The sequence below is a fragment of the Anthonomus grandis genome, chromosome 16 (assembly GCF_022605725.1).
Source record: "Anthonomus grandis grandis chromosome 16, icAntGran1.3, whole genome shotgun sequence".
Taxonomy (NCBI): Eukaryota; Metazoa; Arthropoda; class Insecta; order Coleoptera; family Curculionidae; genus Anthonomus; species Anthonomus grandis.
The window spans coordinates 14,763,867-14,779,339 of NC_065561.1; the positions used below are offsets into that span (position 1 = coordinate 14,763,867).

The window sequence follows — 15,473 nt, forward strand, 5'->3', positions numbered from 1 at the left end:
TTTATATCAAGGTTCCTTTGAGAATATGGATGACTTCTTACAGTTCTTTTAATTTTAATAGTTAGTTATGACGAATTGAATCAAAGGCCTTGCGACAATCAATGTAGCTTACATAGAGATTTATCTTTTTGGCCTGAATTTGTTTTATGATCACTGCATCAGAATAAAGAATATTTTTGGTAGTACAGTGCTTATATATTTAATTGTTAAGAAGTAACGAAAATAGTTTGTATACAATTGACAAGCATGTTATATTACTGTAAGTAAGTCAGAAATCCTTGCACGATCATCAAGTTCTTTTGTAAAACAATAAACCAAACTTAGAAAGTATGCTGAAAGATTCTTGGGCGAAAAATTATGTAGTCGATCTGAACGTGACGATCTAAATTTATTATGATTTTTATTATTATTTATTTTTAGAGGCTTTCTGTTATCTATTTTAAAATTAAATTATACGCACGACATTGGATGAAAATTATTAATTTTTCTTTTATTTCATAATCAAGTGCATACATTTTACATAGGCTAATCAGTTCTTAATAAATACGCAAAAACTATAAAAATATTACAGAGTAATATTTTTTCTGCAAAAAACTTGGCTGTTGGATATCCTTTTGGAATGCAATAGTGTGCAATAGAAATATAAATTTAAAAAAGGATTTTATAGATTGATTACGAACTAATAATTCCTTCAAATAATTATTATTCTTCTAATTTTTCCTACAATTTTCAGACTAATACATATGTACATAACAAAACCATATGGTGTATGTCCATAATTGATAAAACCGACAGACACGATCTACTATCATAAAACTCTCAATAAAATAACATGGTTCCCATAATAGTATATGCTAAGGCACGATCGTAAATTTGTACGTATAATAAAACCCTAATACATAACCAATAAAGGCTTTATCGATATGTCCCGATAGTTTGGTGCAACAATAAAACGATCCTTCACTATTCGAAATAAAACTGTAAATGGAAATTTGAAGCTCTTTCATCATATACTGTCAAGAAAATTGAAAAAAAAATAAACGAAAAAAGCGATACTTTTTAGGCCAATAAACTAAGCTTTTGTTTGATGCTAGACGAAAAAAAATGAATAATTCATAAACACGAGCTAGAGCTTTATTACCAGACATGCTGAGGTTTTCACATTTTACCTAAATTTATGCTTGATCATGAACGAAAATTTAAAAAAATATATATCTATTAGTTATGTATTGGGTAAATCCATATTTAAACAAATAGTTTTACACTGATTTATTTGATCCAAAAATGGCAAAGTTACAACTTGAGGAAAATTTCCTCGTATATTTGGCTTTTGGGCAACTAACTATGTACATTGTTAATGGCTAGCCTAGCTAGTCATATCCGCATTCGGATATGAATAATTCATCGAATTCGTCTCGCACAAACATCATGTGATCTGCAAGGCATTGCATGGAATATTGAGATACAGACATACATAGATTAATTTTAATATGGTAATTATTAAACAGTTTAAGTAGGAAGGGGAATGTTAATATTAGCATTCACAATAATTTCATTATACTATGTTAAAATTATTTAAAATAAATCTTGTTTGTAATATTAGGCAATTTTGTATTTTAGCCAATCTCGATTCGCCTTTTTATCTCTAGGAAAAACTAAGTCATGAAAATCAATATTCAGGAACTATATCGTATTCGGAGGAATTAACATTATAATCTGAGTTTGGAAATGTAAGCTTACATTTCATTTACGTACCTTAAAATCAATTTTCTTTGCCCACTAATCTCTAAACTGGTCGCCTTTGATATAAATTTGATTATAGATATAATTTTTAGCACTATTGACAACTCATTGGTGTTTCATAAATTTACTTTTATTTGTCGCTTATTTACAGTAATATACAATAGATTCTAAAGTGCTTTCTACTTGCTATAACCTCGCTTCATTGCATGATACAGATCATCTGCTATTGCTATAAAGCTCGTCTTAAACTTTTTTACTTTTAATAATAATTGCTTCAATTTGATTTGACCTAAAGTTTATATTTGTATAAAATATTTATATAAAAACTTGAAATGCGACAATAGCTCCAGAGTTTAAGTTTGAACATCTATATAAAGTTGTCATCCATATGCACATTTAACATAAATACATCTAATATAACATATTATAACTTATTTTTATATGTGCCGTAAGTAAAATTTAAAAGATGTATTTCACTTTGTCAAATTTTTTTCGTTTTGGAGGAAATATTTAGTTATATATAGGAAATATTAGTATTCCATTTAGTAATCAAATCCCCTACACCTAATCCGGTGCTATACGCGCCATTTATTAGAAAATTACCTCTCCACATCGCTCTATAAAATGTTTATCACTAAATACTAATCAATACATATAGGGTCAATTATGGAGCCAATGATCTCGTTATATCTATGCTATTTTATATCAATATTTTATTCACAAAATATTACTCATCTGTTCAAGTAGTTACCACTTTAATTTATGTAGATTTGCCAATATTATATCAAATTAATTGATTCAAATTATTATATATTTAGTAGTTATGGGTTCGACTGAAATTTGTAGTTACACGCTAGGATTTTCTTTTTACTTAGGTCGTTGCAACACGACATGGTGAATTTGGTCGTCATTTTTGAGCCAATATTAAAGCAGTCCTTTGTTTCCGGAAATATCTCGAAATCGACCAATCAATCCTCAGGCATTTTTCATTCGTCCCTTAATTCTTCCTTAATGATAAATTGAAATTCAAATATTTCTCTCAGCGCTTTCGTATTATCTTAATTGCAGATAATTTAATGTAAGATCTTGAGTTAGCAGTTTTATAACATTGCAAGCGTAAATTGGAAAATTATCAATAATGTGACTTATTTTAGTCTTATTTGGCCGTTACAGTTGTCAGCCCTTTTTCACTTCTGTTAGTCTCAATGCTTAATTTATATTTATTTGAGTTTCAGTTATATGGTTCTCCCCAAGCCAAACCGCAACGGACCAATCCATAACCCTAATCGTATTTTCGACTGGATTATGTCGCTTTTTTCCCCTTGGAATTAAAGTTGGAATTAAAGTTAAGATAATATGCGTAATAAGTGGTGATCAAATCAAGAAATAATTTTGCTCCCTTTTCTATTTTACATGGTTTCTATTTTGATTTACTGATATTTAGTTAAAACTCTTAGATAAAAGACGAATTGTTACTTGGCTGGATCTTGTAGGATTTTTATTGCATTTGATTATTAGCTTAGTAATGAATATTGATATTGAATATTGCTTATCGATTTTGTTAGATACTAATATTAAGTTTATTTAAAATTATATTGGCTCGGGTTAAGGTTATATCATGGCATATGTAACCTCAGCGTAGATTCATTATTTTTCGTCTTTGCTTTGATTCTCTATAGGTCTTATTGATCGAAAATTTTGTTTCAAACTTTTATCTACATTTAGATGCCATCAGGGCTTTTAAATTCCTTGGTAAATAAATTTGTTATTTTCTGCAATAACAAGCAGTGTATGAACCAATGAACATCGACATAAAATTTGTCATACAATGGGACTTTTTAAGCTAAATAGTTAGTTTTGGTAATCAAATACCCTAAGCCTAATCCGGTGCTATAGTGCCTTTTATTAGAAAATTACCTCTCCACATCGCTCTATAAAATGTTTATAACCAAATACTAATCAATACCTAAACTACATATAGGGTCAATTAACGATCTTGTTATAACTATGGTTTTTTTTATTTAGATCTTTATTCATAAAATATTACTGACCTAATACTTTAGCTTATGTAAATATACCAGTATTTTATCAAATTGATTGATTTAAATTATTATTTATTTATGATTTATGAGTGTGACTAAATTTTGTAGCAACACACTAGGCTGTGTTGTTTAAGGCCGATTATCCATATAATATATAACTATTACATTCTGAATTCTTATAACAGAGGAGTTTCTCTTTATTTAGGTCGCTTGCCACTCGACGTGGTAAATATTTGACTAATTTTTGAAGCCTTTGTTTCCGGGAATATTTCGAAATCGACCAATCCAACAATCAATCCTTATACATTTTTCATTAATCTCTTAATTCTGTCTTACTGACAGATTAAAATTTAATTTTTGTCTCAGAGCTTTCGTATTATCTTAATTGCAACTACCTTAATGTAAGATAAAAAATTATAAGTAATATGGCTTATTTAATTATTGTTATTTTGTTGTCAGCCGTTTTTATTATTATTATTTCCAATGCTAAATCTATATTTATTTGAGTGTCAGTTTATGTGGTTTAAGCCCATTTCTCGCCAAAAAAAAAACTTAATGAACCAATCTATAGTCCAAATTGCATTCTCAACTGGATTATGTCGCTTTTTTCCCTGGTTCTATATTACTTGAGTAATAAAAATTAAATGAAATAACTTCTCTGGTAATATGCCCTAATAGAGGTGACCAAATCAAAAAATAACTTTGCATGTTTTTCTATTTCAGATCGCTTCTACTCCGAATTATTGTTATTAAGTTAAAACTCTCCGACAAAAGACATGTCATTACTTGGTAGGATTTTTATTGCTTTAATCATTAGTTTAGTAGTGAATATTGATCTATTTTATTAGAAAGTAATATTCAGTTTATTTCAAATAATGTTGACTGCGGCTTAGGTTATGCCATATGCTACCTCAGTGAAGATCCTTTGTTTTTTCTTCCAACCCTGAGGTATTACAGCTGATTTTATAAACTATTCACTCTTGTTCATGATTACTTAAGTATTTTTTTTCTTTTCTTTAATTTTTTGGTTGCTTTGCCCTAAAGGAGCCAATGAGCCGAAATACGTATCGGTAAGAACCATTCTTGTTTCTTTTTCTCTTTCTCTCTTTTCCTCTTTTCCAAATTCCCAAATTGCTTCTTAGAGAAGGCAATTGCTTTGATTCTGTTTCGGCCTGATTGATCCAATTTTTTTTTAAACTTTTATCAATATTTAAATGCTCTTCTGCAATAAGAACCAGTGGGTAAGCCAATGAACATTACCTTAAATTTTTCATCTAATGGGGCTTTTTAAGCTAAATGTTTAGTATTAGTATTCTAAATATTTAGTAATCAAATCCCCTAAGCCTAATCCAGTGCTATACGTTCCATTTATTAGAGAGTTACCTCTCCACATCGCTCTATAAAATGTTGATCACCATATATAATAATCAATACTTAACTACATATAGGGTCAATTACCGAGCCAACCATCTCGTTTTATTTATGGTTTTTATATTAATATTTTACCCATAAAATATTACTCACCTACTTAAGGAATTATTATTTTAATTTAAGTAAATTCATCAGTATTAAATCAAATTATTGTTATCACGTAATAAAGTCAGTCTTAGTGTCAGTGCTATCATGTAATAAAGAAAATCCAACTTACCACTATTACATTTATGCTTTTATTTCATATATCGTTGTGTTCGCCTCTGAAACAAAAATTAAAATTAAAACATTAAATGAATAAGTGGTACAATAGGTCAGACACGTTTAAACAGCCCATTTACATAAGACAATCTCAGCCCATTAGAGTACATAATGAACACTGTAGTTTCTGCATTTTCATTATAAAAGCAATATTCCCTTGACTAACAAACCCCTTGCTATTACAACCCTTAACCCACTAAGTAAAATGCCATAAAGCTCATTTGAGTATAAAAGTTAGGCTCGGAGAGCTTTATTACTGTTGCCCCTGTCTACGTAAATACTGTTTTTATGACCAGCTTGTAAAGACATAACTCGCTTAACCCTTTACTTTCAAAAAAAAACATGAATTTGTTCATGTTTTCAATTAGAGCTCGAGACAATTCCCAAAACCGCAAATCGAAATTTACATTTTATCTCTGTGATAGAAAATACCCTCATTCAATTTGATGGACCTCTTGCCATTAATTTAAAGCCGCAGTCACACAGCTTTAGATGCTTCTTCCTCTTTTGCTCATGCACATACTTAATAGACTTGCTCGTTAGGCCGGCCACGAATCAGGAGTCTTATGAATAAAACAGTCGTAGTGAGGGTTATTTGGGTAAAAATAGGTGAAGATTGAGATGAAAGGGGAGATAGCGGTGGAAAGTGCGGTTGGGGCTCATGTACTTCAGTTTTCCTTTGTCTCGGTTAAAAGGAATTATTCAGTTATTGTATTTATTTTAAATTTAGTGTAAAAATTGTTTTATTTTAAGTTGGTACTTTAAAATGTTTGCTAAAAGTAAGTATTCCAATTTTCACAAATGTTATATACATAAGGTGTCTAAAAAGAGTATGAGTTTTGCATAAATAAAATACACCATACTTTTATAGCAAATTAATCTGTGATTGCGAGTCATTTTCCCGAATTGCAATTATTCCGAGCGTCTTTTTCTGCTAAACTATCGTATTCCCGAACAACAGTTTTCTTAAATCAATGCCATCCCAAACAGAATTTTTCCTGAAGCAGCATATTTCGGAAAACAATATCACCCGCACCTTAAATTACTCATACAATAAAAATAGGCATTTTCCTATCAATAAAAATCATTGGATAGAAGTAATTATTAACCCAACCTAACCGCGAATTATTTTTTTACTGGATAAAATATTATTACTCGAGAAAAATAGTTATTTGGGAGAAATAACATTCGATAAAAATATATGATCGTAATCGTAAAGAAATCACTACGAGACAATAGTATCCGAAGAAACTGACGGAAACCTCATGTAGTTGATGATACTTATCAGTAGTTGATGAAGTCCAGAACGAAAATTCTTGAGAACTCGTCCACACATTTCTTTCACGTTCGAATTCGGCAAATTTACTCTTAGATATTTTCCTTTAATGCAACGATTACGGCTAAATAAATAAATAGATTGCTGTTTTTTTTTTGTTTTAATTATTAAAGAAGTATATTTTGAAAGGCAAATGAATGATATCTTTGATTGTGTATGGCCTGACTGTATTGGAAAGGACCAAGAAATTTTAACGTTGCTGCGGGCTGAATGAGAGCTTAGGGAGGGAAATAATTTTAAATCTAGTCATTTAAAATTCAACGCAGCTTAACTTTTTGTATTTAATAACTATATTTCCTTACAATTAAATAATATTTAAAAATGTTCTTAAAGGTCCGTTTTCCAAAGATGAGAGTTTTTATGTAATGGAGTGTAGGTGAGTATATATTAGGTGTGGCTTGCTAGTTTGATAGCAGCAATTGTTGGTTGAAAACCTACCACTAAAGTTCTACTATTGTTTAATGTTCCGAACTTTCATAGATATCTCTAGAACTTTTTAAGAAACTTCCTGACATGTTTAGTATTATTATTTTCTACATAGATTAAAAATGGTTTATGCTTTAAAGTACATTGGTGGTACAAGGTGGTGCGATTTCGACTGTTTTAACAGAAAACCCGTATTTTTTGAACAGATAGAAAAAATTGACTTAGATGTCATGAGCTCAAATTTTGTAAAAAAAAAATTTTAAGTTATCAAAATTTTACTATGTCAAACTGTTTGACCACTAGGGAGCGTTTCTTGAATTTGGTCGATTTTGGTAATTAGCCATAACTTGTTTGCTATTAAAGATAATTGACTTCTGAAAACACTTTCTCAAAGTACTTTTTAATTATAAATATTTTATGTTATATATTTTTTTACAGCGTGTTTCATAAAGGAGATATTCCAAAAATTCTTTTTTCTTATGGAACTCATATTATTTTTTTATAAATTCTTTAAGCTTACCATATATCTCATTTTAGCTGTTTCCGATATTTTCGATATATGAAGCAATTAACAATAATTTCTAGGCATATTTACAGAGTTTAATAATAATTATAAACTAATATTGCAAACTAGAACCATTTTTTTCAAAGTAGGTGTTCAAACTGAACACCTCCTTCTCGAATACATAATAAACACCTTTTTCTAACTGATTTACAAGCGTTTATAAGCTCAAGAGGTCTAATAGCACGAAAAGCTTGCCTAGTCGCTACTTGCAACTCTTCCCGTGTTTCGACAGTTCTTCTATTAAAAACTAAATCCTTCAATCTCCCCCATAAAAAAAAATCTAACGGCGTTAGGTCGCAAGACCTAGCAGGCCACAATATAGGTCCCCTAGTACCAATCCAATGATCCCGAAATTCCTGATTTAAAGAATAAGTCGTAATTCGTGCGTTGTGCCAAGGACAACCGTCTTGCTGATAATACGTGTTTCGAACTCTCGCTAATGGTAAATTTTCCAAAAATTGTGCAACATATGTTTGTAAAATATTTACATAATCTTGGGCAGTCAAAATTTCATTACCAAAATGAGAACCCAAAAATCTACCTCGAAAACCAAATATTGAAGCCCAACCGTCCCTGTCTGTTCGCGCGTACTACAACATGTGGGTTTTCTGTAGCCCAGTAATAGGAATTATACCTATTATATATTATCTTTTAGTAAATGAAAAGTTGATTTTAGGCAAAGGGAAGTTATCAATATATTAATATCTTGTTGCTATAAGTACCTCAGGTCTAATTTGGCTAATTTTATTGCTGCATAGGAGTTTTTATTACTGAATATATAAAAATATGTTAAATTTGACAATCTCTTTAAATATGTTAGTTGATGGGTATGTCTTAATAGACATATCTTTAGTAATGCTTTTTGCGTGATCACAAGTTGATCAAGAACGGATTTTAAAGTTAAAATCAGCAGTTTTTAGAGTTAAAGTATGCGGGGTGTAATTTATTATAAACGTAAACTATCGCAAATTGAATTTTTACAAATTTTCACAGGTCATTTTATTTATTTTTTCTACCATTTTTATGGTAATATGTACATTCCAATGATACTCGGATTAGGTGAAAGTCTTTGTTACTTGTCAAATCACATATATAAAGTTTTTTCTTTTCCATTAAAAATTTACGCTACACAAACATAAAAAAGAATAATCTTACATAAGAAGATTCAAAAGGTTTTCGTTTGATATCATTTACCTTGCCCCCCAATCATGGAGGATGGGATCCAATTATACTAATATTCTTCTAACTGGGAATCGTTATTTTGTGAGCAAAAAAATAAATTTGGGTCACCTTTGATCATCCTGAAAGCATTGATTTTTTTGTCTAAGCTATTGCTTTTATTGCTCGGAATAATTAAATTGCTCGGCATTCTCGTTATAAAGAAATAAAAAAAACACTAATTAAAAGGACAAATAATATAAATTTATTTTAGCCGGATCGATCAGTCTTTTTCTCATTATTTCAGCTTAAATAAAGTAAAAAAAGTTCTATTCAATTCTCGCACTTGTTAAAAAGTTAGTTTAATTGGGACCGAAGCAAATTCAACTGCTTTCAAAGCAAATCTTTGATAACCATTTTTTTTAAAAAGCGCTTTCGCTTTAAGCCCCTATTTGCGAATCAAATATTAGTTTGAGGATATTCGCATTCAAAAACTGGTCTTAAACAAAGAACAATCTACTCCTCCAAATAGAAATCTCGTTGAATTATAATCAAATTAACACCGAAAAAAAAAGTTGTCTTGTAATTTAAAAGAAAGCGAATTTAAAATACCTTCGCCCGCTTAACGGAATTAGGAAACAATGAGGGTTAGATTAAAAATGTAAATTGGGTCAGGGGCCGTTTCTTTACTTTGAAGTTCCCTAAATGAGCTGAAAGTGGTTTTAGGGTTCTTTCGTAAAGCAATTTTTAAAACCGGGTATTAAAGAAGCTGATTGCAGTTTTTTATTAGTTTGGACCTTGTGGTAATAGAACAAATATTACCGAAATAAACAGTATATATGAAATACGATCAACAATCTAAGACTCCAAGTCTCTACTTTAATCAGATTAATTAATTTAAAATATATTTTTTTAATTTAAGTATGGATGAAACGGAGGATAAATAACAGTAGATACAAAATAACATACAAATTTTGTTCAACTATAAAAGAATATATTAAACAAAGAAAAAAAGTAAATTGCATTACTGGATTGATAGTTCAACAAATCACAATATTTTCTTACAAGCAACAAAACGCAAAAAAACAAATTTTAGGCGAGAGAAAATAACAGAATTAGAGGGGGGAAATTCAAATTTATACAGTCAGTTGGCCGCCCCGAAAATATATACGGTTGGCAACAATGTTACGTTAAACGTAACGTGCTGTCAAATTTATTTGGTACGAACTATATATAACTTTACGCATCAGTGACAGAGACAAACAACGATGTGCGCAACTAAGCCCAAAATTGTATCCCATATACCTCTTTTACTTTATCATAGCCTAAACCGACATCTTTTTCTAGTATTGCAGAAGGTAAACAAAGATGGAGCCATGGTAATTAAATTAACTTTGCGGAGATATATTTTACATACTTTCAAATAAATTAACCACCATTAGTATTTTCTTTCTTCGTTCGTTCGTCTTTCTTACAAGTAATGAAGAAGGATAGTTGATGACTTCTTTTATCTGCTTTTGATATGACAATACCTCATGAGATTGTCACCATTTACGAAAAAATACAAACAAATAATTTTAATTTCTGTTTTGTGATTTATAAATTCGAATATTAGGAACAGGAATGGCGTCTTGTATTTTGGATTGAGTCGTTTGTTTCAGAGTTTACCGTTATAAGAAGTTTTTGCTTGCAAATAGTGAAACAATTGTAGTTACTAATAAACAATATAAGGTAACCCAATAACTCTCAAAATTAAGAGAAAATTGTGTTTGAAAATATTAATTAATTTTTAATAAAATGTTATTATTTAAGTTCATTTACAGCAAGATTGTAAGCTTATATTTAGCAACCGTTTTAATAATATAACGACTTAAAATAAGAATTAGTTTATGTTCATTTTTTGTTTTCGAGAATTTTTAGCCTATTTATATTATGATTTGCGTTTAAGGTGACCTCGTTTTTTGTAGCACGACTTTCTGGTTTTAATATATTTTACATTTAATAGATCATAGCAAAACTGATTGTAAGAAGTCCATATAAACATTGAGTAGTTTTTGAGATGACAATTATTAAAAATATTTTATCATAAGGAATCATACAAGAAAATAATTTTATTTTAATTTTTTTGAAAATAATACAAGATATTGAAATAAAGTTAAGTACAGAAAACATATAGTTTAAATGCCCAATCAAAAAAAAATTAATCGTATACAAAATTCAGTGATGTATCAGTTTTTTACTAATTTTGATATATTGCGACGCCACTGAAATAAATACAATAAATGTATTTTCGTTAAAAAGTGTATATAATGCCAAACGTCAAAAAAACTAGAAAAGTAATTTTTAAGTTATGAATAAAAAACTATGTTTTTCTGTGAAACTTTGACACTCTCGTATCAAGAAATGGTTTGAACTTCATAGGAACTTCTCGTCTTAAAATCAGTTTTTCTAAAGCCCATTAGAGTTCTGGTATAAAAATCCTGGATATTCTATACGTAAATCACCATGAATCAGCTGATCATAAAGATCCTTAAAAAAAATCAAATTTCGCAGGTAGTTTCTATTAAAATGCCTCTAACACCATCATGATGACACTCAAAAAGCACAGATACAAAGATAATAATTTACTGTTCACTCATTGTTTACCTCTGCTAGTAAAGAAAAAAAAAGCAAAATCAAATGTCAAAATAATTTAAATGATAGGAAAATGTTTATAAAAACATTCTAAATACAGGTCTAGGTTAAAATTATATAAACATCGAAAAATGACAGGAATTCTGAAAAATTTAGCCTTAGAGGGCAGGGACATCAACATATTAGTCAACCTGTACTGGAATCAATCAGCTTTTGTCAGACAATACAGTAAATGAAGATACTGAGGGGTGTAAGGCCGGGCTGCATTCTCTCCATTATTATTTCATATTCTTTCAGAATTCACATTTAGAGAAGCCTTAAGGAATATCCCTGAATAAAGAAAGAAGTAACAATATTTGTTATGCAGACCATTTTTGGGGGTCGTTTTCGCCGACAACATGGAGGAAAACAGACAGAAGACTGCAGTCAACTATATGGCTTGGAAATTCATTTTAAAAAAACAAACTAATAATTTTAAGCAACGACGACATTAGTAATTGTTAGTCTATTTATTATTATTGATGTTTCAGACTTCGATCTCTAAGTACATTGCAATTAGAAACTAGACGCTTTTAAGATCTAAACCTACCGTAGGATGTTTTGACCAGAGTTTTATATGTGATTAACATGGAGATTCTAAAAAGAATGGTAGGTAAAAATACATTACTAGAATCACTCGGTCGTTTTATTAGAGGTCGAATATATGAGATTCTACAATAATTTTAAAGAAATATTAGAAGGACAAGAATATATTAGCTTGAAAACTTGACCGAATAGTAGCTTTAGTAACTGGAAACTAAAACTCTAAAGCTGTATATTTACAGCTGAGAATTTTATGGACAAATTATATGACCGAAAGACAAAGCTATATTCTTTCATCACTTCTGTTCAACCTGTATTCTGAAGTCTTGGTCAAAAAAAAAAGTCACGCTAAGAATTTTATGGACAAATTATATGACCGATAGACAAAGCTATATTCTTTCATCACTTCTGTTCAACCTGTATTCTGAAGTCTTGGTTAAAATTCTGGAAAATGACGTCAGTCCGCTGAGAAAACATGGATCATCATAGACCATATAATAGTAGAATATCTGGTCTACATTATTCGAGGTCTAGGATACTAGATTCTATAATAATTCAAGAAAAAATATCTATTGGAAAAAGAAAACTTGGCGTAGGAACTTGATAGAGGATGATCATAGCGAATCTCCAAAATGGAGAAGGTATATGAACAAGAAGAAGAAGAATTTAAAACAGTTACTAGTTCGTCTCAATGTGAAGCAGAAACCTGAAGTTAACCACTAAAATAAGTCACAAACGATGTAAATTAAAAAAATCAGCGAATTCTTGTGAAGTTAACCATTGGTATAATATAGTAATTTCTGAAGCAAAATTTAATGGATTTTTAATTACATATATTATTATAAATTATTGTTTTATATTAAATTAATAATATTATTATGAAAATGTAAATACGTTAATTATTCTCCTAGTTTTTGTACTATTTTATTAGTATTCTGTAGTTAAAGTTAATTCTTAGGGTTTATTTAGGGTTCCACTTACGTTTGGTTTAATATTTTTATCTATAGCGTCTAGTTTTTAAGTAGTTCTTCTTGTTTGAGGGCCCCATTTTGGCCCCAATTTAGGTTATATTATTGTAAATCCCTGTATTTTTAATTTTCTAGAATTTGTATACTTGCTCGCTTTGACTGTAAGTATTCTACTTAAATTATTGGTATCTTTCGGCAAACACAATTAAGGGAATTCTAAATATTTCCAAACTATTCCATCGGGATTCAAAAAGGACGCGCGTCATGACATTTCATTCAGTTTTAATTGTTTAGTCAGTTTTTACCTTGAAAACAATTAAATGACAGTCAAGGCGAGTCAGATTAGAGTTTTGACATTGCCAATAAAAGTATGTTCCTGAATTTCGTTACAATATTTATTATATTAAGAGTCTATATTTGATGAAAAAAGACAATTGATATTTAAATACAAAGTAGCTGTGTAAGGGGCTTTTTCCTTAAAGAAGTTTTTTACTTATATAACCGCATGTACATTTTAAAAAAATAGAAGTTTATTTGACTTGACGTACGTAGTTTTAAATTTTACTTGCAAAATACTGTGGTCTTGCAATACGCTATTAATTGACCAATTTGTGTCAATATCCAACTGAAGATAAAATTGCCTTTCACCTTAGAATGTTTATTTCAAATACCACTATAAAACTTATCATTCTTACTTAAGAAAAATATTATTATCCATGTATGCTGAATTAAAAATTACATACATACAACATGGTAACTTCTCGTGCACACACAAAACTTATTCGCTTTTAAAATATGAAAATTCATATGCAAAAATCCACTGGCAGTATCCGGCTACGACTACCATAAAGAACAAAAATGAAAATAGATGCAAGATGCCCCTTTACAAGGCCATGGAAAAATGGCATGCCAAAAAGTAAGATTTATTCTTTAACGTAAGTAACGTACCATGCCGCAGATTATTCTACATTTATCTCGTGAATAACAAAGCGGGCACGTAGCGGTTTGCCAGTGCCTGACCATTTTTATTAATGAATATTTTAGTATTCATGATTATTTCGGCTCTGCTTTATAAATTCTTTACTCTTTTAGACGTAATCCGAATTTAAATTTCACCATTTAAACTAAAACAAGAAAATCTTATTTGCCCAAACAATCCAGATACAATTCATCGCTCTAATCTCCTACATAACCTCGGTAACGTTTATTGCGTCTTGTTTACTTTAAAATGGGTTTTTATACGGTTTTAATCCCTTCGTTTACTTCTGGAAGAGTGTCGGGTAATTGTATTAATGGTCGGGTACCTTAGACGTAAGCAGCTTAGCTTCTTACTCCCGAAACGCTTTAACTGCCAAAGTAATTTAAAAGTTTTATTGGGGCGCTCTTTTTTGATAGGACCTTCAATTTGTACCTTTGCCTTATTATGAAAGCATTTTAATATGAAGGTAAATATATCCAAAACATATATAAATTAGTATGATAATAGAGATATTTTAAGTTGAAAATATTGCTTCTCAAAAAAAAGTATATAATAATAAAGGAAGCAATTGGTACAAATACTTATAAACAGAATGTCAAATTGAATATACATATTAGGTTCAGCAATAATAATTTGAGTATGTCTAGTTTGTGCAATGACTGTTTTGTTGGTAATATCATTAAACCGGTTTCGTTGAAATGTTTAAAAAATTCGAAAGTTATAAGACCAAATATCCCAGAAACTGTCTCAGCAAACTTATAAGCTTAACATATAAGCTGAAAAAATAAGCAACATAAAGACTGTACATACATAGCCATTTTTAACGTAAGAACATTCTGAAAATAGAAAAGGTTATGAATAAATTTCTATATTTAGCGTAATTAAAGAGCGTAGTTAAATATAAAATGTGCCAAGAACAGCAGTTGCTATATGTTATCGGCAGCATGTGCTCCTTCCTATGCCCCCATTTCGCCTTTCAGGGTAAAATAATAATTAATATAAAGAACATGGATATTAAATTTTCACTTTAATTTTATTGGCCTAATGGAGAGCTCTTAAATGAAATTTAAGAATGAGAAGTGAAAATAAAAGACAAAATTAAATGTACAGTGGTCCTAATTGATTTTATTCTGTAATGATTGCCATTTATTTTCGCCATTGTTTCTGGAACTACGGACAAAATAACATATATGGACAAAATGACATATGACCATTACTTTATAATTACCACCGCCATTTACCACCCTACCGACTAGTATGTCACGTGCTCCAAACGATTGGCGATCACCTGCGAAGCGGGCAATACTCAAAATTTAGTTAGGCGGAGGCAGTTGTATAGTGAACCTAT

At 29.9% G+C, this 15,473-nt stretch overlaps 1 protein-coding gene across 2 annotated transcripts in view; it reads right to left on the reverse strand.

The window, feature by feature from the left end:
• Window positions 1-15,473, reverse strand: part of LOC126745631 (neuroligin-1-like) — a 490,464-nt gene that overhangs the window by 427,654 nt on the left and 47,337 nt on the right. For both annotated transcript variants that reach the window (XM_050453562.1, XM_050453561.1), the window contains exon 2: window positions 5,434-5,479. The gene's annotated coding sequence lies outside the window, so the exon portion shown is untranslated. The remainder of the gene's footprint in view (window positions 1-5,433; window positions 5,480-15,473) is intronic.